This window comes from Vanessa tameamea, chromosome 19, assembly GCF_037043105.1.
Source record: "Vanessa tameamea isolate UH-Manoa-2023 chromosome 19, ilVanTame1 primary haplotype, whole genome shotgun sequence".
In the NCBI taxonomy this organism is placed as follows: Eukaryota; Metazoa; Arthropoda; class Insecta; order Lepidoptera; family Nymphalidae; genus Vanessa; species Vanessa tameamea.
Genome location: NC_087327.1, coordinates 3,509,892 through 3,533,878, shown reverse-complemented (window position 1 = coordinate 3,533,878; position 23,987 = coordinate 3,509,892). Strand labels below are relative to the sequence as shown.

General features: G+C 31.0%; 1 protein-coding gene across 1 annotated transcript in view; it reads right to left on the bottom strand.

Moving 5' to 3' along the window:
* The window catches only part of LOC113396081 (homeobox protein prospero), a 94,935-nt gene that overhangs the window by 67,815 nt on the left and 3,133 nt on the right, over window positions 1-23,987 (bottom strand). Inside the window, exon 2 of the mRNA XM_026633863.2 lies at window positions 19,286-19,331. The gene's annotated coding sequence lies outside the window, so the exon portion shown is untranslated. The remainder of the gene's footprint in view (window positions 1-19,285; window positions 19,332-23,987) is intronic.

The following is a 23,987-nucleotide window of genomic DNA, read 5'->3' as shown; positions in this document are numbered from 1 at the left end:
GAATCTTGTATTAATCATTAATAATTACGTACTTATATAAAAGGTTTTGAATTATTAATCTAAAAAAAATCATTATTGAAAAACATTAAAAATGTAATCGTTTAAATGCAATTATATATAGTGTTTAATTTATTAAATAATTCTGCGCTCCGTCTAAAGGTAAGGTTTAATTAATTCGTATATGTTATCATTTATTATATAAAGAAGATATTATTATATAATCAAGAGATGCAAAAAATTATAACGGTCGGTACGGATCGCGGCATTGATTCATTTCACGGATACCATATGCTGTGCAAGGTGATCATCTCACAAAAGAACTCTTTCTCCAAGGAAAGGTGCAAATTTTGAAGTAGGTCATCTTGATATTTTTTTTTTTTTTGTATTATGTCATGTGGTATAATTTTTATCGGGAAGATACCTGCCTTAGATGCGAGGATTTGGTATTTTTTTTTAATGTTATTATTAAAGATTTTCGTATGGAATTAACTTCTTAAAATTATTATATGTATTAAGGTATACATACTCTTTATGTTATTATATATTATATATGTAGTCGTAAAAGCGTTAATAGTAGTAAATACCATTAAAAAGTAAACCTTTGTGTAGATTATAATGATTTATTTGATTAATCCATATTTATTCATAGATTCTAAATGTTTCATATTCTATTTAATTCTTATATAATAAACATTTTTTTATCATGAATCTGTACTATATTATAAAGAGGTAAATTTTGTTTGTTTGTATGTAGGGGTATACTCCGAAACGAATGAACTAAATCTATAATTTTCTTCACTAGTAGAAAGCTACATTAATCTTTAGTTCTACACGGTATAAATTATATTTATATCTTATCATTTTATTTAATAGGTAATAAATTGCACCCGTGCAAAGCCGGAGCGGGCGGCTATTAAAGAATATTTTGATTTTTGTTTTTGGGATATATGAGCTATATATGCAAGACCTGCTCTAAATATATATTTAATATATCTCTTATTAACACGTTATTTATATTAGAAATTAAATAAACGATATATTTAAAACATATTTAAAATTCTACATTACATTTTAAAATCAAGAAGATTAATCATAAAGATTTACGCGAACCTTGTCGCGGGTTACAGGTAGTACCAAAGTGGTTTTTTAAATGATTTATAACAACATCAAGAACATTTATAATATATGTATGTCAGTGTGTCAGAATCTGCATGCTATAATCGATAACTATTAAACCACACGCGACCCTTCCTCTTAAATTTGCTATAGAAATCTAAACTTTATACCGTCATTTTATAACCTAATTTCATTTGCAATTAGAAATTAGTAAGGAGTCCATCAATTCAGTTATACAATGAATCTTTCGGATTTGAACTTTCTGGTTTTGATAATAAGGTTTCAAGAGAGGTCTAGCTAAACTGGTATTATCTTGTTCCCATAGCCATCTGTTGGCCTAATCTTAGAGTTGGCTAGAAGTGTGGCATTTGGTGATACCCATAAACGTTTGATGAAGGCTTATTAATTGTACATTTCGGGTGAAATACAAACAATACACATCATTTTATATTCAAAATCGTTTATCATTAAAAAATATTATAGCATATTGATTAAGATATATTTGGTGAATACTTTTAATAGTATAACTGTTACTTTATACTCGTATATTAATACTATGTGGCTTCTGGTTTACGTCCCTGCTCCGCTATCGCAGGCTATAGCGTAATGTTCAATAGCCGATAAGATGATCAAGAATTGGGCTATTAAATGCAAAAATCGTTTGTTTACAAATCCTATTCAATTCAAACTCTTTAGGTTTCAGATATAATACTAATAATAAATAAATTAAATAAATCTATTCACTATATATCATTTTATGAATAAATTATGATCACTTAGTAGTTTATAAAAATATATGTCTATAATAATTTGAAAAGTGTTTAATAGCCTTGTAATGAGCCGTATCAACTAATATAAGGATAAATCACACCGCCCTTACGAATTAAACGGCATAATTTTCATGGAGGTTTAAGTAACACGCTAACAGCGGAATAGTCGCTACACAACAGCGACTTGGCATTATTTGTTATTGTTACATATTTAACTATAGAAGTACATATATATAATAAAAAAATTTTTTTTATATAGTTAAATATTGCATTAGAATTTACCTCAGTTATAATTCGTATTAGACTCTGTAACGTATCATTAAAGACTCATACCTACATAAATAAAGATACTATTAGTTTATAAATAATTGTAAACTAAATATATAATCCGTAACAATAAATAAAAAAATACCCTTTTTTGTATAAAAACTCTACGAACACGATAATAAATTTTGAATGCAATATGTATCAAAAACATTATATGTATATCAAACATTGTAGATATTTTCAAGTCCTGTCAAATAAACGTCAAATCACAGTTTTGAAAAATTGAATATAAAAGATACAACTTAAACCACACACTATCTCACACAAGACAGGAAGCGGTGGCTACACGAGCTCAACAAAAGATGAACGGAAAACATATAATTACGCTATCACAGCGGAAAGGCGCAGATATGATACAAGGAGCACGTGACTCACTTGCTATTTCCTTTAGAGATTACAAGTTGATCAAGTGTTATGGTGTTTTGTGTCGCACTTTGCATAACCAGTTGGTTTTTGTTGGATTATTTTATTCATAATCTCATATTGTTATTGTTATGAGTCATATTACTTGCCTACTCGGGTTTTAATAACGATTTTTTCTTTATTTGTATTTACATTTCGATTAGTATGTCGCATAATTTATAGATTCAGTTATTTTACCTCAATAAAATAAGATATACAGATTAGTTCATTGTATTGACGTCAAAAGTGCTCATTTTTTGCTGCGTGTCTGTATGATTTAGTTTATATTAAGGTTATGTGTATTTATATACATATTTTTATCACTGTCCTAAGTCCTCTTTTTTGTCAGTCTACTTTATTTTAACTTAGATACTTACATAGGTGAATAGTATCATAATATATTAATTTTATCTGAACAGTTGTAAGAAATAAAGCTACGATTTTATATGAAACAATATTATTATTAATAAGATTTTGTTTTTATATCACAATTATTCACTTAATAAAAATACAAAAGTAAATATCATTTAATAATAATATAAGTATTTAATTATCTACGTTTCATTCAGCTGTTTCTCATGTTTAAGATGTTGGTATATATGTAGATGTACAAAAATTACATTTAGTTTTCGATTTCAACTTGATTTAAAGCAAATGTGTAATGTAAATGAACTCAATAATGACATGAAAGTTATGAATGTTATGTAAAGTGGTACTGTTACGTTGGGGTGGTTATGACCAATAAATTTATAACACCTGTTAGCAACAGCGATAGAATAACGTATGATGAATCAGTTATATTTAGAAATACGTACACCTTTTACTAATAATAATCGTGGTTTCGTTTTGATTTAGCAAGGAAGGACTTTTCTTTTCTTTAAAGAGCTCTTAAAAATGAGTAATTCTGAAAGTCAAATTTATTACTATTCGACTGGTAGTATCTACAGTTGAAACAATGTTTTTTTTATATTAATAATGAGAAATATAATAAATACTGTTATTTTTAATCTATTTATTACATTATTCACGGACATATTACTCGAAGTTCAAGCTTATTTAAATGCGTAATATGCAATTTACTTCGGTGTTTTTATTTTCGACGAATCAACAGTTGTTTAAATTTTTTATGGCGTCGGTACCGAATTCCTCGATGCGTGACTGGAAGGAACCGGAACTTACCACGTCATCAAGCTCACGGACCGTGTGATATCTGCTTACTTCCATTGACATTTAAAATGCGCTTATGAACTATTTATTAATTAGTAGAACAAGAATAATATTGCTACACTCTGATATTCATTTATATTATTCGATACAACGGCATGCTGTCATCTTCAGGCGCAGAATCATCCTTTACAAGCTTTCCAAGGCTCGAGAGTGTAACACTGTCAACTTCTTGACTAAGAATATTTCGTCAGTAAATGTCAGAAACATTTACAAAATTCTAACACGAAATCTTTCAGGAATTATTTCAGAAGATGTTATTATTAAATTACAAAGTTACTTTATTAGTACGTTAAGCGTTGGTCTTTTTTAATTAATAACAAGTACAAAGGGTGAATAAAACAAATTACTACATCACCGGTAATGCACGATGCGTGACTTGGAAGACCGGAAGGCGATCATGTCTGCAATCATGTGTCCGCGCCCGCTTACGCTTATAACTCACACTAGTGGCGGTTTTTATATAATATATTAATAATATTTCAGTGTTAAAATAGATTTTTTTTTTATTTTTAAGGACAAGTTTGTGTGTTTTAAATAGTAATAGTATTTTTTTCTTAATGTTTGGCAATTTCAAACATTTATTCCGAAAAATAAATTAAATAAATATTATTTACAAATTTTTGTAAAGTAAATAAGCGTATTTCTATGTATGAAAATTTTCTATATCATAATATATTTATAATTAATAGGTACATTTTAGGTACGGGTAGAAAATTGATACGATCCGTTGTAATTATACGCACAGTTTTATATATTTGAAGAACAGGAACATCAAGAATATCAATTAGATATACGGCACTAATTCTTTCAAAAAGGATTTTTAATTATGCATTTGGAGAGCAATACGTACACAATAAATACAATTGTAATAGCACTCAGACAGAACAAAACCGCTCGTTCAGGTAACGTATCAAATTGAAAACAAAAGAAAAATGGGATGGAATGAACAATCCCGAAACAAGACTCCAAAGTGCATCGATTGGTCTAAATTCGAGTATTCGTCGCTAATACAGCAGTAACAAAACAACTTTAACAAATGATTGCCTACCCCTCCGTGTAATGCTGTTTGCTTAAACTGTGCAAATAAAAATTGTGTACGCTTTGGTTTGGTCACGCAAATAACACTGAGACTGGTGACGATACAATTCGAATAACATTAATTACGTTTTTTATCATTCATTTATAATTGATGATAAGGAAGGGTTTAATGCCAGTACATTTGTATCTAACATGTTCAAAATAAACCGAATATAGGCGTGTAATGACATCATAATCAATGTAATAATTATATCCCAAAATATTAGCTCCTGTTAGCTTAAAGTTAGCTGCCCCGCGGTTTCATCTGCGTTAAACGTGACTGCTCCGCCCCCGTGAGATTTAACATGATCTTATATAGGCCATCTTTCTCAATCAATGGACTATCTGGCACTAAGAGTTTTTTTCATATCAGAGTATCTAGATTGTGAGATTTTTGCGTTTAAACATAACAATATTTAAATCATTTAATACTATGTACCCCTAAATGATTTTTGAAATAACCATAAGAAACAAACGTATATAAGTCACATAACAAATTTCAGTTATCTTTATTAGTATTAAAGTAAAATGAAATTGAAAATTGGCGCCAGAGTCTACAATGTAATTCATCGCAATTGACACAAGAAAGGCCCGTTGACGCATCTTTGTTGAAACGCCGCTACCATTCGATACTATTTCCGCCTCGAAAAATACGCGAAACATTTAAAAAAGTGGAATAGTCATTATTTTTAATTAATTAAGGCAGCATCATCACATGAAAGCGTAATCTAAACCGAAATAGGTTAAACAAAGACTGCACCAGCGTCTCTTGTCGCGGGCTCGGGCGGCGGCAAGCGATCCGTGGCTCACAAACGAGCGAGCCGGCTAATGCCGCCGCATCTGCTCGTAATGAGCTACTCAAGTACACCCTAACTTGTTTACATTGTTTCTTTATTGTGTTTTTTACCCGCCTCCTCCTTTCCTATGGTAACGAAATGATTTTTTTCCCCGCAATAAAACGAAATCTCGCGTCTGTCGACTCTTTGTCTTTTACGCGATTTATTTTTAATTAGACGATGCTCCGGTCGTCGTGTGTGTTTTGACGTGTGCGATGTGCGAAGATTTTAAAAGTTTTTTTTTTTTTTTTTAATTTATAAAGGATCTTCCCTTGTTACATTGACACACGTCTTTGTTTCTCTCGTTGAAATTTAAAAAAATACGATCTTAGATTCGTTTAAGTTATTGTAAAATTGCCTCATTTCTAAGAAAAAATACTTGTTTACAATTTAAATATGTAAAAACTACAAGTAAAATTAGTTATAAAACTAAAGAGTGGTGCTTAGAATAAGATCTCAGATTTTTCGCTTACTCAATTTAGGTAGTTTTTAGATACGCAAAACGTACCCGAAACGATATATGCATCATTGCTAATAGTCAGAAACAATAACCTCATATAACATATTATATCGAAGTATTTTTGTACAACAGCATATAAAAGCTCATAACAATTTATACAACAATAAACTTATGATCTTAATACATAACGTTTTTTAATAAAGCCGAGCAATTACGGGCCGCAGCGTCACAATCCGTATGAGCAAGTTCCGGGCGGGTACAGTTGGTAACAAAAGTGCGGTACACTCGCCAACAAAGCGGCTAATCATTCCCGTATGTGCGTGGCCCGGTTTCCATTGTCTGTTCCGTGATTAAGAGGATTGTCTCCAGCCTTCCTCGGATATTAAAAGCGTGTCTTCCCGATGCGATAGTCTACGATTGTTCACTCGCTTGTACATGCTAGATAATGCGTAAAATGTGCCGCTATGTGAAACTTTCGCGGCGTTTTTGTTTCTATTATTATATGCCTTTTTGTGCTCCGCTTTGCCTTTTTTACGGCGATCTTGATATAGATGTGACGTCATGGATATTTTAGCTTCTGTTTTTTTTTTGCTCTCGTAATGACTACCCTTTGCGGATGTGGACTGTAGGCGGTTCTATTATCTATGACTAGATAATTTCTGCTGTATTGAAATGTGTATTCGGAATGACTTTGGCAGCGTATTTATTTTTTGTTGGCAACAGATTATATATTATATAAACTTAAGATGAGGTTATATAAGACGGACGGATCTTATGATAAGATCCCGCTAAGAGATTACCTTAGGAAGTATGTCCGTTGATGAAAGTCAGATAAATAGCATTGGAGTGACGAGAGGGTTTGGACCCTCTTTTCAATGTGAAAGTTGAGAGGATAATAAATTAATACCAAAATATAACTTTCACATGTCGTTTATTTTAGAAATCAAAATCATAGTCGACTTTTAATTTACCTTATGATTGTGATAATCAGGAATAGATACATATAAATTTCCACTAATTTTTATCCATAAAATTATTCTACTGTTATTTTAAATATAATTTCTAGAAATAGTCAAGAATAAATATACATTAACATAAACATAACATAATCAGCCTGTAAATTTCCCACTGCTGGGCTAAGGCCTCCTCTCCCGTTGAGGAGAAGGTATGGAGCATATTCCACCACGCTGCTCCAATGCGGGTTGGTGACTTTTACCCACATCAGATATTAATTTTAAGTGCTTAGTGATAAGTTGATGATGTAACTTTTTCAATAAATAAATACAATAAATAAATAAAATAATATTAAGTACATGTCAATGTTATCGGCACATTATTTTTAAAAAATATTATCGATTTTCTATTGAAAGAGAGAGAGGTGTTATTATTCAATTATATTACTTTTTAAGTTATCATTTTTGCTTTAAACAAAAATGTTAATTGTCATAGCTATCAAAACATTTCTCTATTTTAAGACAAGGACCTATTTTGATAGATACTCTCAGAATATGTTATAAGGTTACCTCAACTAGAAACTGAGTTAGCGATGCTGAGCATCTTTAATAAAGGCAACAAGGATAAAAAATAAAATGATCGTGTGATTCAGTGAGAAAACATCGGGTACTTGAACCAAGACCTCTCGCGAGAGGAAACCTTGACTATTATTAAGATAAACGACCACACTCAAAATAGGGTTGGTGATATAAAAATATATTTCTGTAATGAATATGTTATAATAACTTAAAATAAACATATAAGGGATATTTGTATTGTAATTGTTTTTATTTAAATATCCAATCTATATATATATTTTAATTTAAAGAATCAAATACATACAAAGTTCCTGCGCTGCTCTTGCGTACCTTCCGCAGGATTCGGGCTATTAAATGCTTTTCCTTTTTTAAATTCGATAGTTCCAGAGATAGGCGAATTAAAAAAAAAAACATTACACTTAAACCATATTTGGATTTGCGTTGTTGGTACTTATAAATAAATCAAGTTAAGCATAAAAATGTATTTTGCAATTTATTTAGTCTAATTGACCCCAACCACCTCGGCTTATGTGGGACTACGTTCTCACTACAAGTTGTCGGAGCTTTAAAAACCTGATAAAATTTCCTATACGATATCTTCAGGTAAATATGGGGTCAATCTGTCCGAAAATTTATAAAAATATAAGCGCAAAGCAAATCTAAAAGATTATCGAGTTCAATAAAACAACAGCAAACTGTTTGTTTATTTCGTTAAAACAAACAGAGAATGTAAACAAATAAACCACAAAATCGCGTGAACCCTAACAGCGTCTTACCCTCCGTGTTTCTCAAGACGGTGGGTAAACATTCATAATCGCTGCACAGATATTACACTGCACGAGCGAGCGATAAGCGGAGCGATTAAATAATGCTTATAAGAAAACTTTCGTAAAGATTCCAATAGTTTATGAATGAATATTCAAAAATTAGCATAATTTCCTATAAAAACTAAAATCGTGATCTGTTTTAAAATATAAATATCTGCACTTATAAATTTATGATTCCCTACATTGCAGACTATCTGTCTCCAACGATTGAAGGTTGAAATATTGATTGTAACATAATTATATTCAAATCGTGTTTGAACAAATTGTTAATCGGGTTTTGATTCGTTAAGTTAACACGTTTGTAGATTGACTCTTTATAACGAACCGCGTTGCAAATAATTGAATTAATTAAGACTTTATTAAAGATAATAAAAAAGGCAGGTGAAGCAGGTAAAGATAATGTGTAGATTATATCGTTTATTTTCTGCTATTTCTTTTACACTATGGTTCCACCTTAATCCTTAAATAGCCGTGTCTGCTCAAGGGAGCGTGTCATGTGCTTCTTAAACGAAATATTACGCGGAAGGGTCATAATGGTTGCTCAGTAATGAAACAATTATGTGTTAATGTTATATTTATTAACATAAACAAAATAATGAGCAGAAATTATTTGTCTTATATAAAATTAAATTAGTCGATTATTGTATCTACATGTCATTTATTTATAATTATATTAGAATGTATATTGCGTTTAAAAACTATAAAAGTAACATATATTTATAAATATGTAATTCGATTTTCTAATCTACAAGTTCTTACTACCGCTTACCGTTAATAGCTAACCAACTACCATTTTTGTATATACTCCAATTGGATTCAGCACAAAACTAAAAAATATAATCGTTACGAAAGAGAAAAAAATCACTATGCTACGATGAAATAAACTTAGTTTTTTAAACCATAATAGCTGATACAAGTTATCTATCGGAAGCAAAGGGTTAAATGGCAAAAAGTCGAATTGAATTTGCGGTTCGGAAGTTATTAAAGTAAACAAGCCGTCCGTATAAAAAATGAAACAAAAAGACTTGGCAAAAACACGCGAAAGCTGTTTAATCTGTACCCGTATAGATAAAACACCTTGAGTTCGGATCATCTTTTTTGCAATAGAAAAAATATTTTCAAATTTAGAACGAAAACATATGTCAGATTTGGGCGCGTGCGCTCCGTGAAATCGTACACCTTTCCTGACATTTGCAAATGCATCTTTTATGTTTTATTTATATCGACCTTCGAAAATCTAGAACAAATATTAATTTATTGCAAATTAAAACAATAAAGTTTTTTTATTGTACTTGACTACATTTGCTCAAACGTTTCTTATACTTTTTTTAAAGAAGGACTAAGGACGTTTCGTCGTATTGTAAATATAAGATGCTCAACTTAAAAATCTTCATTTCAAGTACCCTTCAATCTGTTTCAACATTCGTCTCGTATTTCAGAGGTTTTTCATTTTATTGATATGGCAAACAGGAACACATTGCGGCCAGAAGGCACTTCGGAGGGCGATGAACTTTATATTTTTTTCTGTCGACGATTTATTCGTTATCTGTGTTCTTGTTTGGACGCTTTGATAGTGGAATTATTTTTTTAAAGTGTACACGTTGAAGGTTATTTCTGTTTAGGTTTTTATAGTTTTTTATTGTTAAAAGTACATGTGAAAAACATTTTAGATTGTCCAGCTATCAACTAATATTAGAACTAAAAAATATAAATATTTTGTTTCGGTTTTTGATATTCCTAGTGTAAAAGTAAAATATTTTTATACCTAACCGAACTTGCGGCCTGCAACATTATAAGCATCTCAGCGTATATACCCACTACTTTACATATTATAGTACGAAGATTAAATAAATTTAACTTCTGTATCTATTTACATTTTAAAGTTAGAATTGATTTTTTTTAATTATTTTACTTTTTTATCAGTTTATAAATATTAGGGAGATACACACTATATTTTACGAAAGTTTGTCACAATACAATTACAATGTTACCAGATAAAGTTGATAATTAATTTACACACATGCTTCCCTTAATGGCTCTAGGCCGTGTACGTATAAATCTTTGCCAGAGTTCGAGAATCAATTACAAGTTGGCGGGAATGCCATCTTGTCAATGATGCCAACTTGGCGACGTGCGGTTCTATCGGTATTTCGGTAATCTAACTTAGGAACCAAATCTTGGAATGGGTTAACATGTTGATACATGTATACCTAGTCTATTCTAACCATAGGAGGAGTAACTACAAATAAACAACTTTGACATTGATTTGACGCAATATAATTGGTCGAGATCTTGAATAATCTATGATATTAATTTTTCATTTGTGAAAATATTTCGTTTTAAATGTCAGCGAGATAAATTTGGAAGGAAAATTGAATACTATAGCAGAGCTATTAGCAAATCGCACGTAGTATACAAATGTAAATTTTGTTTATTTTTCCTTCTTCGATTGGAATACTGTATTAAATAACGTATGAAATTTAAACAATGTCTTGTTGAATACTTAATAGTTTCTTGTCGTGAATTTGACTATATGATTTTTTTTATTTTATACCTTAATATTTAAGAAATAGAAGAGAAAGAAGATAATAAACGCTGTACAAGTTTTTTTTACTATAACTAAAACTACACTGCCCCAAGCCTTCGACTCATTGTATAAAAGAGAACTTAAATAAGAACAGTGTTTAATTGTTTTAAAGCAGATTCAGTTAATTATAACAACAAAATAGAGACGGTAGCCAAGTAAATAAACTTACGAATAAGAGAGAGGAACAACGTCAAAATACGAAGGAAACCATTATTCTTGAAAAAAATTTTCACCGAAAAATGTAATTAACAATTACGTACTTTCGCTTAAAGCGACCACTTAGCTCCAGTCATCTCTAAAAAAGAATCGTATTTTTTTAAATTACCTTTGAAAATCTTGCAGACGGAGCCGGCACGCGCACGCATTTAAAAAAATACAAAACAATAAACACCATTAAACGCGAACAAAAGGAGTAAAAGGCAAGTCGGGGAACAATTAAAACAAGAAATAATAAGGAGTTGTAATAATAAGTATTATAGAGACAGGGGGACGCGCACCTGGCCACGCGACCAGCGCCCCCATCAAAGCTTCTGCCGATGGTTATTTTATTTTTTAAAGATTGTACGGTTAGCTACGGCTCTGTTCATTTAAAGTCTATGGTGTCAACGTTTTAGTGTCATTCGAAATATCTAAGCTACGATCACATCTACTCCAAAAAATTTCAAAAAGTACGTTTAATTGTACGCACAGACGAAATTAGCACTAAGTACACTATTCTAGTCTTGAGTTTTGAATAAGTTAGCTGATATTTTGAAGGAATTAAAAATCCATTAAATTTTATTAAATTTAACATGCTTTTATTTATATTCATAAAATACTTTCTTTTTTTGTAATATACTTGTACTAGTCCAGATAATAATATGTTACTTGAACCCCAGAATCTAAAGGCGTGTGTATGCATTTTAAATATCGGGTAATAATAATAATGACGATTATTGTTAAGTTCAACTTCGACCCCATTCCGTGCATTCCTACGTGTATTGTAATAAGAATTACCCTCCACGTGCCTCGCCGAGTAAGCCACCGCCATCTGTCTTTACTCGCTGCCGACACCTGGTCGATTCGACGTTCGAGCATTTAATTATTTCTTTATTATATATTAAATTCATATAATTAATTTAAGTAATAAATAAGAGAATAAAATTACACGTATAATAATGTATTGTATGTAGGTATTCTACTTAAGATACAAGCGCTTTTGTGTCTGAATAGCGAAGCCCAGTTTAGAACTACGTAAGAAGTAAAGCGACTGAAGCTTACTTTATTATGTGTGTTATTTTTTATATTTGCTTATAATGTATCTTAAGACACTCGTAGATAACACTCGAATAATATTGAATTTATATATTGAAACACGATTAGGTACCAAAATCACAGCTAGACAGTCTTTGCGCATTTTTTTTTTGGTTTTGCTTCTCTCATGTCATTTGCTCTTTTAATATTGTGCACTCTGGTATACATAAATAGTATTGCTGACAATTAAAAAAAACTACCACATATGAAAAAAAAAAAATTATAATATAAGCAGTTCCTATATCACGCCCATCGTGCCCCATAATAACACAATTATGCAGATTCAAACATCCTTATATACAGGTACAATACAATACCATGCCTTCAGGAAACGGAAGCTACCAATGGCGGTCCGTCACGGGCAGTGCCTCAATCATTACATTGTCTGCTTATTAGTTGCATAAATATATAATTATACGAAATATATTTCTTTCGATAAATTAATTAAAATAATATTTAAGACTTTGTTTTTTGATTTATTTAATTATGTTATGTTTAATTTAAAAAAGTGACACTTGATTAGTTATACACGTCATGTAGGTAAGTTCAATATAGTGAAACTCATTCGTTTATTTAATTTCAAAATCAAATGAACCTTCCTTATTTCAGGACGACGAATACTTATTTTCTGACCACTGAATCTTGCTTTTGATTGATCCTAAATAATAAAACAATCTTCAACCAATATATATCTTCGTATGAAACGGTTAAAGCTTAAAAAGACATTTCACAAGAATCCACGAGGCGTTAAAATGTCGTGACACGGCGTTTTTGCACAAAGAAGTGTTCGCGACAAGTCACGCCACTACTGAGTCGCTTACGGGACGTCGTAAATTGAATAGACACTCAGAAGAGAGCGAGGTTGTACGCAGGAGTAATTTGAACGTGTATACAGCGTGTTAGGACATAGATTGTTGAAATTCTTAGTAAATATTTAAATATTTATCTGCCAAGTTATAGTAGGGTAACCAATTGAGTTGGTACTAATTGTTGGTTTACGAGTATTTAATACATGCAGGTTTCCTCGCTATGTATCGCCGGATAAGGGATGTCAATGCGAAATTGTTCTATGTATTGTAATTGTTATATCTATCACGCAAATCTAACGTAACGCGTAAACTTTAGACAAGCTACCGAGAGTTAGTTCCTCTTAAAGCGCATACCCTGTTTTTACGCGCGTTAGGTACCATTATTTATCATCATTCGTAACGTAATATTTTTTATTATAATCTATTTGTATAACTTCTTTCACGATCGAGACGTAAGGTGTTGATTTAAAACTTCGTAACTAAAACAACCAATTTTGCCCAAAAAATATAATTTAAAAAATTAAATTAGTCCTTTTTTTGGTACGTAGTTTTCTCTGTACACCTACGCCATTACAAGCGGGCCCGTTCTAAATTCTATCCCGTGTGTTACGATATAAAGTGTACACACATTTACACGGCAACTTGGGCGCTAACACTTCACGCTCCGTCACTTGCGGTATAAAGGCGTTTAAAGTTTTCACATTATGGAATAACGGAAAGTAATTAGGGGTGTCTTTGAGTGTGTTTCAAAGAATTTTCCGAATAGTTGCTTAGAAATTACAATGCCGCCTTTATAAATGCTTATAAGCTTATTATTAACGCGCAACTACGAATGTAAGGGTAGTTCGCGTGTCTCGAAACTCCCGCCGTTTTAATATTTATAAAACTGTGACGAACTTTAGTAGGTAGTTAAATATAATTTCATTTAAAAGAGCCGACTAGATCTTTCCTTACGCATTGTTAGTGAAAAGAAACATGATTCAGTAAAAGTATAATATTAAAACAAGAACTTACAAAAATAGCAGCTGCGTGACGCGTGACGTCACAAATACCTATTATAGTCTCTTGAAGGTATGTTATACAGGACTATTTTCAGTCGTCTTGCAACATTTAACGCTGACAAATAATGACAGTTTAAAACTATTAAAAATCCGTAGTTCTAACATTTCTACAGTAATTAGTAGCAGCTATTATGGCTTATATAATTAAATAAAATCAATTACTCATTATGTCATAATATATTTGAAATAATTTCGAATCTTTAAATCATAATTTCATTCGAGTTTCTCACCATTTCAAATAAAACATTAATTCGACTCATTTTTTTTAAAAAGTTTTTTTTTTAACAAATATAGTATTTGACTAGCAACATCAACCAATATACTTCAATGAAATTAACGGCCCAAAGCGTACGTATTTTTAATGTAAAGTTAGAGTTGGATCTTACTTCGTATTAGACTGCCTTTATCTGTAAGAAGTGCGATCCGTCTGTTTCGAAACCCATTGAATAGCAACAGATCAACACAGGTGTTTTCTTTTCCTCGCGTAGTTATTATATTTGCTATCTCTTTTTAATAATACATACTTATTATGTTATTGAGTAATATTTTGCCTCATTATTATTGAGTAACTTGTATAGACAAGGCCGGCCCATTTCATTTATATTGTTCGAAGGTTATAATCATAATACAATGAAATATTAAAGCGCTTCTAGCGCTTGCGTAAAACTAGCTATGTTAGCCGTACTTACATAGTAGTATACTCACGTTTGAAATAAGTATAAATAATAATATATACGAATTAATGATGACGTTTTTTTTGTATCGTCTTACTTAAAAACGATTATACAAAACTAATTGTTACCAGAAAATACAGCGCTTCGGAGGTTTTATTAAGTAAGTATATAATATTACATGGTAGCTGCGTTTCGCAGTTTCACTCGCTTTAAATTACATCATGGCATATACATATATATATACTTATATACCTACACGTAATAAAATCTTCAGTAACATTTTTAATCTGTTAAGATACTTTATCCAATAAGAAATATTTAATTCTAATATGCAATGAAAATAGTTATAGTCAGCAAGAATGCTTGCAATAAAATAATTAAATTGGAAAATCAAACCAAGAAATTAAACTAAAAATATTTCAATGTGTGCGTCTGTATGTCTCTGTGTTTATTCTTTAGCAATTGTAATTTGAATTTAGAATTTTTATGTTATTTATCTAACCGAAATAGACAAATATATATTTTTTTATTGGATTGGAGACTTTTCTTATTGGATAAAAAACATTATTTAAATAATTCTTATTTGTCTTTTTAGAATTTTAAAAAATAGTTCGATTTATGCATAGAACTGCGAAAAATTCGTTAAAATATTAATTATTTTAATAAATCATTTTATAAAGTACTAATCATAAAAGTATATTTATATTACATACCTATCTATGTGGTATAAATGAGTGACTTATCTAAAGCTATATTTAGTGCGAAATAATACGGGTAAATTAATTACCATTTAAGCTTTGATTAATTTAGTCTGTGGTATTAACATTTATTTATAACAATGAAAATATATTACAAAATAACTTCCTTGCAATGACTGCATTAACATGGATTTTAATTAATAAAAATCCATCCAATAAAAATTTAAACTCATGCCTGTAACGTCAATAGTCTAAATTTAAACCTTATTAAATACGCAGCGTAAGTAGCTACTTAGATAATAATATTAAATATTAAAACCTTCGTGACACGCACTGCTCCTTCTGGTATGTTTATGTATTTTGGTTTAGTATTTTTATTACAAGAAAATGTCTTCTATTTTTAAGGGTTTCGTACATAAAGGGTAAAATGGGACCCTATTACTAAAACTCCGCTGTCCGTCTGTCACCAGGTATGAATGTGTTTCTGTTGGTGCGATAACAATAAATACTTAAAAACAGAATAAAATAAATATTTAAGGGGCTCCCATATAGAAATGATTTTTTGCCGTTTTATATATAATGGTACGGAACCCTTCTTGCACGGGCACGACAATTGGCGGGTTTTTTGGTCTACACTATGATAGTGATTATTATAATCTACGAGTTATGTAGATTTAAAGTAGGAACAGCCTTCGTAAGGTTATGCCATCATTTCATTGTGCTGCTCCAATGTGGGATACAAATTTGGTAGAATTTCATAAAAAACAATTGAATTTATAATATTTGATTTATGTTTAAATTGTATTTAGATTTTACATAGATCATATATATAACTATGTTTGAGGAGTAAATAGAGAGTTTCTTGCCGGTTTTTGTAGATTTAATTTAAATTCCGATCTTTATAAAATCTTGACAATTGACGATTCATATGTATGAGATTTTCTCTGTATATCATTGGATGTCCTTCAATATATACAAATAATATAGCCAGGATAAAATATTCATTTTAAGGAAAAAATTAAAAGGCATTGAAAAATGTTTGAATAAGTCGATTCAGTGTGATCCACGATGACGTTTCGAAAATGTCTTCATGCCCAAAATCCATATAAGGAATTATATTAAATGAATATAATTGAATATTTATAGATGATTTATTTGACGTTTAGCACTTATGACGTCACAATTTAGTGGTTAGCTCACTTAATTCCATAATTAAGTCTGAGATAGTATTCACCAAACGGCAGTAGCGCGATGGTTAAGCGTAAAACCTTCTTATAATAAGAAGGGTTCTGTCCAACAGTGAGATATAAATGTTTTTAATTTACTTTTTTTTTAAACTACTTGCGGTGTCTTGATGTCTCATGCGAGCTAATACGACAACTATAGTTTCCAAATTAGCTTCCAAAATGAATATCTATATAGTTTTGTATTAGATCGAGTAAAATTAAGAACAATAATTTCAGAAAAGATATAGGTATATATTATACTAAATGCCCATCCCGACTTTTAGGGTAAAATTCATAGAAATCTATTCCTTAAATACTCCTTAAATATTCCTTAAATACTAATATACTCCATAACATCAAATTTCCAAAATCCGTTTCACGTAGGATGCTTACGTTATAAAATAAACCCAATATGTTCCAAATTAAATTTTTCTAGACTCAGTAATTTTGTTGTGCATTGAAAGTCAGTCAGGGCAAACAATTCTATACGTATAGATGAGCCGAGTCATAGCGCTATAGTAATATTAATATATAGTCATCCAAAAAATCAAGTATCACCAGCATCACCGAAACTACAGTCTAACGCGTAATTACAAACGCTATCTTAAGCCGTTAATCGCAGTCGCATCTCTTCGCTAATGGAGAGTCCTCTTTGGACGGTACTGACAGTCTTTCAGCATTTGTGAGCCTTTTAAAATTGTCTTTTACCAGCGCTGAACGCTTTATGGAGTGGGGAGGAATCGCTTTCGAAGCCGTTTCGTTGGATTTTTTAAGTTAGGTATGTAGATATTCATGTTTAATATGTGATCGAGTTTTGTGTTTCGGTCATTTCGTTTAAATAATGATTTGACGAAATTGTATTGTTTGATTAGTATTTGTGTATGAACAAATAGAATATCTTTTGTTTTTTTTTTGACGGAATTATATAATTAATTTATTATTTTAGTTTTGTTGTCATTTCTGAACGTACATAGATGTATTATTATGATTACACATCTTATATTATTTACAGTAGGTACATAAGTTACTATATACAGCTTAAGTAGTTTGTGTTGTTGGCATTTAAAATATTTTCTTGCATCAACTTAAAAACTTAAAAAAAAAATCGAAATATTAAAAATTGTATTTTATCTCTGCGACTTCTGACGGAACAAAGCGTCTATTATATAAAGAAAAAGATTAAGTAGATTGAATGCCTGAACACAAAATAGGCCGCAAACTGAAGTAAAACGCAAAAGAAAAGAAGTCAGATACCTATGCACTAAGATAAATTGAACCCGCCTAGGTTTACGCTAACAATAACCCACTAACGAAATTAAAAACAGCTGCAACCTCATTTTCTAGAACCTCCATGTAGAATCATTACTTAAACTGCATCTTTTTAAACGTTAAGGTTGAATGGGCTCGGTCCTTGAATCGGTTTAGAAAAAAAAATAGTGAGTTCACGCATGGCGTCTATTGTAGGCGGAGACTGAAGGTGGATCTCATTAACAGTTCAGAAATTAAGAACTGGGCTTGATGGCGGGAATCTTAGCGATCATTACGTGGAGCGGAACGCGGCCGTGTCACATCGCCTTTATGTTTTATGAAATATATTTTTATACTATATTCCTCACTAGGGCTTAGAAACGTACTTTTTGTAGGTATTCGTAATTCAAAGAGTTATTCGGCTTTCGTTTTGTGTTTGAAGTTGTGACATCTACACTTTCAAGCTTCATCAAGCATTCTTTCTTTATGTTAATGTTTGTACCTACACAGGTATTCCAATATATATGGATATGTTTGTTTAATTACATTGTATGAACTAAATATTTAAATAAAAATCAAACTAATGGCTAAATGGCGCGTCATCAGCAGTCTTACGTTTAGTCTTAATTTTTTATAAAAAAAGTTAAATATGTATTATTATTTAAGTATTTAACAGATCGTTAACCTACCAAAGACATTTTCAGTAAAATAAATCCAGTATAAAGTAAGAAAAATATTGCCAAGACGAGACAATATGACTCGCTCTGTCAAAAAGTTATCAGATCTCATGTAGAACCAAGCTTTCTAACTCTACACACCCTAACTCTACAAGGCCTAACTTACTTTTCTGTGAAGCAATAGTTCTTGTAGTAACGAAAAGAAACTATTAATCTATATACCTATACGTAGTTACATAAATATTGTATTTTTCTTTGACAATTATGTTCTATCTACTGAACGACGCTGGAGACTATGAGCAGTCGACGCGGAGTCGTCTGTAGATAGTTAGGTAGGTACTATACTATTAGGTAGGTACGCGTTTTTTAATTTATACCCAGTGTTCTGGGCGGTGTTATAATATAATTTTCAATAAGTTATCTTGCAAAGAAACTTACCTAAAAGTTGACGTCACACGCGAACCCCTCAGCCGTCGATTTTGGTCTGAAAATAGTTTATATTCCATTATATTATATGTTTAAAAATATTATTCGACTTTTTAAAATATAATTCTCTCTTTCTAAAAAATAGTGACGAATATTATTTAATTAAGTAGCTAGGTGTCTTATGTTTATCTATAACGGTAGTAACAATAAAACTAGTCGTAGACTGGCGCTTACTTATTACATTGTAAGTATCTATCTATACCTATCTATGTATGGATTGGTTATGTGGGTATTACGATTAATAGTAATTTAGCTATAGAGCTACTTGCTGGCTGTTCTCAGCAGTGCGATTCTGTAAGAATTCACTTCGCATCTCACTCGTGAAATGTTCAAAACTGACTTACGGTGATACGCCATTTTGATACGTGTATCCTGTAAATTTTATAATGATTATAGTCGATATCGCATATCACATACCGCGATTTCACAATCGTTTTCTGCGGTGAGTTTCGAGTACATTTTTACATAATACCCCTACAGGTTTGAGTTGTTTAATTACGATTTGATAGTGGACGATACTTCTATATTTAAAAAGGATCATGGATTTGACTTCGGTCACCTTTTAGTTTCCTAATCGTATATAATATTTACGACACGGTAGGTATATAGGTGCCTATCAAATTAAAAGCCTATCTTACCAAATCCAACTTATTAACATACTGGGTACCTCGGTGTAACGTGCGTATATCGGTACCTATAAATTAATAATACAACACGCGCTACCTGCAAATATATACCTAAATATTATATATATACTTATACAACATTGTATTGAGAATTCCCAAACATATTCCTATCTAACGAACCTAATTAGTGAATTAAATGCTTTTCAGAACCTATCAATACTAACATCTACGTATAAATACAGTTAAATAAACGCGTGCCGCGCAGTAATTGGAAGTACGTATACACGTGACAGAAGTATTATATACTTGCTTCAGACGCTCGATCGTTACAGACGATATTTGTAGCGCAGCAGTTTAAACTATTAGAATTTGTCATAAGAATAACTGTTTAATGTTTTTTAGACAATATATGTTTAAGTAAACACAGATGTATCTCGTAATCTGATTTCATATGTATCTACAAGTATAATGTCTATTATATTAATTTATGAAAAGTTATGTAATTAATCAGCAACAATTAGGTATTATTTGTAATACATAATACTTATGTGAGTTAATTTTCATATTTTGCATAATCTAGATAATAAATAAACATACCTATAACTACATAGGTGTCTAGTTATATATCACTATATATATAGTTGGAGTTGAGGTAGAGCTCTGAATTCTATAGTTACAAATATTTTTTAATAATTAGCTTTCTCCATCCTCTAATCATACATATGATACATATGTTCAGTATAAACACATATATACAATCAAATACGTGTATTAATAGTTATTTAATGTTGAAACAATCTCTTCTTTATGGAGTTCACGGTCTAGTACGCCGCGCCAATAGCGCAGTCAAGAAAGGCGGCGCAAGGAAGTGGGCGGACCAAGATGTAGGCGTGGATATTATAACTTGAAACTTTGGAGAGCACATTAAGCGATAAATATATCTATCATGTAGAGCTACATCAACTCTAGCTATAGTCTATTTCAATCGAGAATGTCGGCTATATTGTGAACTAACAAATCTTCATTAATATGTATTTGTTTCTATTATGAGACTGTAACTTATATCTACTTTAATTTCACTTCGAAAATTTCAATAAAAGCTTCGTCGACGTTCAAAACGTTATTTTTTTGAAAATCCATAGTTAGTATCATAGATTCAAGGTCTCGACCAGAGCCGGACCGTAAGTTTAGGGGGCTCTGGGCTAACAACACTTAAGCTTACCTAAGACATATCTGAACGTAGACTTGAATTGAATTCATTGAACGGGTTTGATTAATTGCAGGACTCGCAGGGCTGCAAACCATACGATCTGATTAATTTAATAAAGTTATGGATTCTTTCGCATTGTCGTCTATTTTTGACTTATTAGGTATAGGTATATCGCGTCATTCGATGTCAAATGTTGTTTATTTGGCTTTTGTGTTGCGGTTGGAATAGACAATCAAAAGTAGGTAGGTAATGTTTTAAAATTTCATATTGAGTTTAAAATCGAACCTAAACGTAAAAATAAATATATTTGTTAATTTTTCACTTTAATGATATGAAATAACAAGTCATCTATCTACGTTTTAATATGTACATAGGTGTATATGAAATTTAAAATGTCAACTAATTTGACGCACATCAAGTTACAAGTAACAAGTTACAAGTAAGTAAGATCAAGTTACAAGTACCTACTGGTAAGGTAAACTATGGGTATTTAAATAGCTGCCTACGTAAATTAAACGATTTACTATTTTAAGAGAGAAACAGATCAAAATCGCTTCTCACGGTCAATGGCCTCTATCTAGATATGAAACGAATGAATTATTATCAAACTCTTATGAGGTAGTCAGGTTCCTTCTTAAACCAAGATGCGCGAGTTGCAAAAACCCGAACGCCATTCAATCGCGGCGCCTCACTTAAGATGAAAAAGTCTTGGACATTCGGAATTGGAGTAAAACTATTTAATGGTGACTTAGGTGAACTGTTTTTCCAAAAACACTTATCAGTACCATTAGATAGGTAACCTAACTAATAGGTAATATCTAAAAGCTTGTAAGGATATGTGATAAATAGACAATTTATTTAAAACGAGAAAATTCAAGAGAAGGCGACATTACGTTAAGTTAAAAGTAAAAAATGTAACCGCTTGTACATAAATATCTTACTGCAATGCAAAAATTACTTCCTGTTTTGAAAAGAAAGTTTGTAATTATTCTACCTCAATCTACTCAAATGCGAAATGGTGGTAGGTAGGCTTACCCAGATCTGGATTTAGGGAAGGGCAACCGGTACACATGCCTTGGGGCCTCCAAAAGAGAGGGGCCCCAATTGAGATTCCGACGGTTTACAATTTTAATGTAATGTTATACCTATAGTATAATATATCGTTCATCATAGTTCATATAAGTATGTTCAGATAACTCGCTATAGTCAAATTATACCTAATAATATATAATACATTATTAATTTAATAGTTACTGATACGAAATTTTAATATATTATTGACAAACCTGTCTGACAAGAATGAAAATTTTCAATTTAGCTAATTTGTAAAATAATAATTAGGGCATCCACTCTTTTGTGGCCCCAGGGCCTCCCGACCTTTATATTCAGCTCTGGGTATACCTATACAAAAGTATATAACGGGAAACTATATCTTGTTATGTACACATAGACTTTCTACAAATAAAAAATAGATAGGTAAAAACGTAAATCGACATCCTCATAAGATAGATAAGAACAAGAAAACATCGGTACTACTTAAGTAGGTCTCCAATACAAAGCTAAAGTATATCTACTCTACATATTATGTATAAAAGCATGTTAACTTAGTTTTATCGCAATAATAACTTATCCGTCAGTTCTAAACAATGCCTTAACCAATAGCTGTTTACCACCGCCCTCCTCCAACGCCCTCTTTCTTAGAAGATTAGCGTTCTACACGCCCTCGTCTTAGAAAATCGAGTCACGCCCCCCCTCCTTGTCTCGTGGCATTTCTTAGCACGTGCTCCACCCATACATGTTAAACGCCCACTTTCTTGAGTAACTATTAAACTTATATTCCGTAGTATAAGTTCAGGAAAATTTACTGTATGTATGTTTAGTTTTTTCAGCTTATTTTATTAGAATGTGTAACAGGTACTCAAAATGTTATCTATTAATTATTAAGTCTTACTCTTTGATACTGTACTTAGTTGTAGCGACATCTATCGGTCGGTACATTGGATTTTGTGAGTGATCGTAAACATGTCATAGTTACTTATACGTAAGAAAGAGTGAGACTGAGAGTACTACAATAAAAAAAAAGCAATTAATACAAATATGATAATTATTAACGTGATCTAACAAAGTTTGAGCAGTTGACCAATATTCTAGTGCTGCCATCTATTATGTCCAATCAGAATTATTATCATGCGCATGCGACGGCTAAGCTAGCGCCATCTTGTGGAATTTTGCACAATTAAAATTTACTAGTGGTAGCGTCATCTGTTGATAAATATATGAGACAAAATGAAAAGTTTTACTTTCAACCAATAGATGCTAGCTTCTTACAAATATTAACAGATTTACTATTATAATTCAAATTCATCCAAATAGAAAATTAACTATTAAGAATCTAACAATATGAATGGTAAGAGGTACACGAAAGGCTAAAAAAAGTTATTGGAAAATTTCTCGACAACAACGCCTTACAAAAAAATATAGCAATACAACAAATTTATATTTTGCTTAAAAAATATTTAAGGTTTTAATTGTAAAAAAAATGTGAATTTAACGCTATTTCATCATATTATATTCAGTAGTAAAAAAAAATTATGTGATATTCACGGGAAAAGCAAATAATAAAATATAATTTTAGAATTTGGAATATAGCATATAGACGAAATATTTCCGTATTATTTTAAAGGATTATCAAAAATTATACTTATTTAAACGGAACTTTTTTTATTTGTTTGTTTGTTAAACACAGTTATTCCATTTAAAACTGAACTAACTTCAATACTACAGTAATAAATTGTGTTCATATACTTAATATAATTGT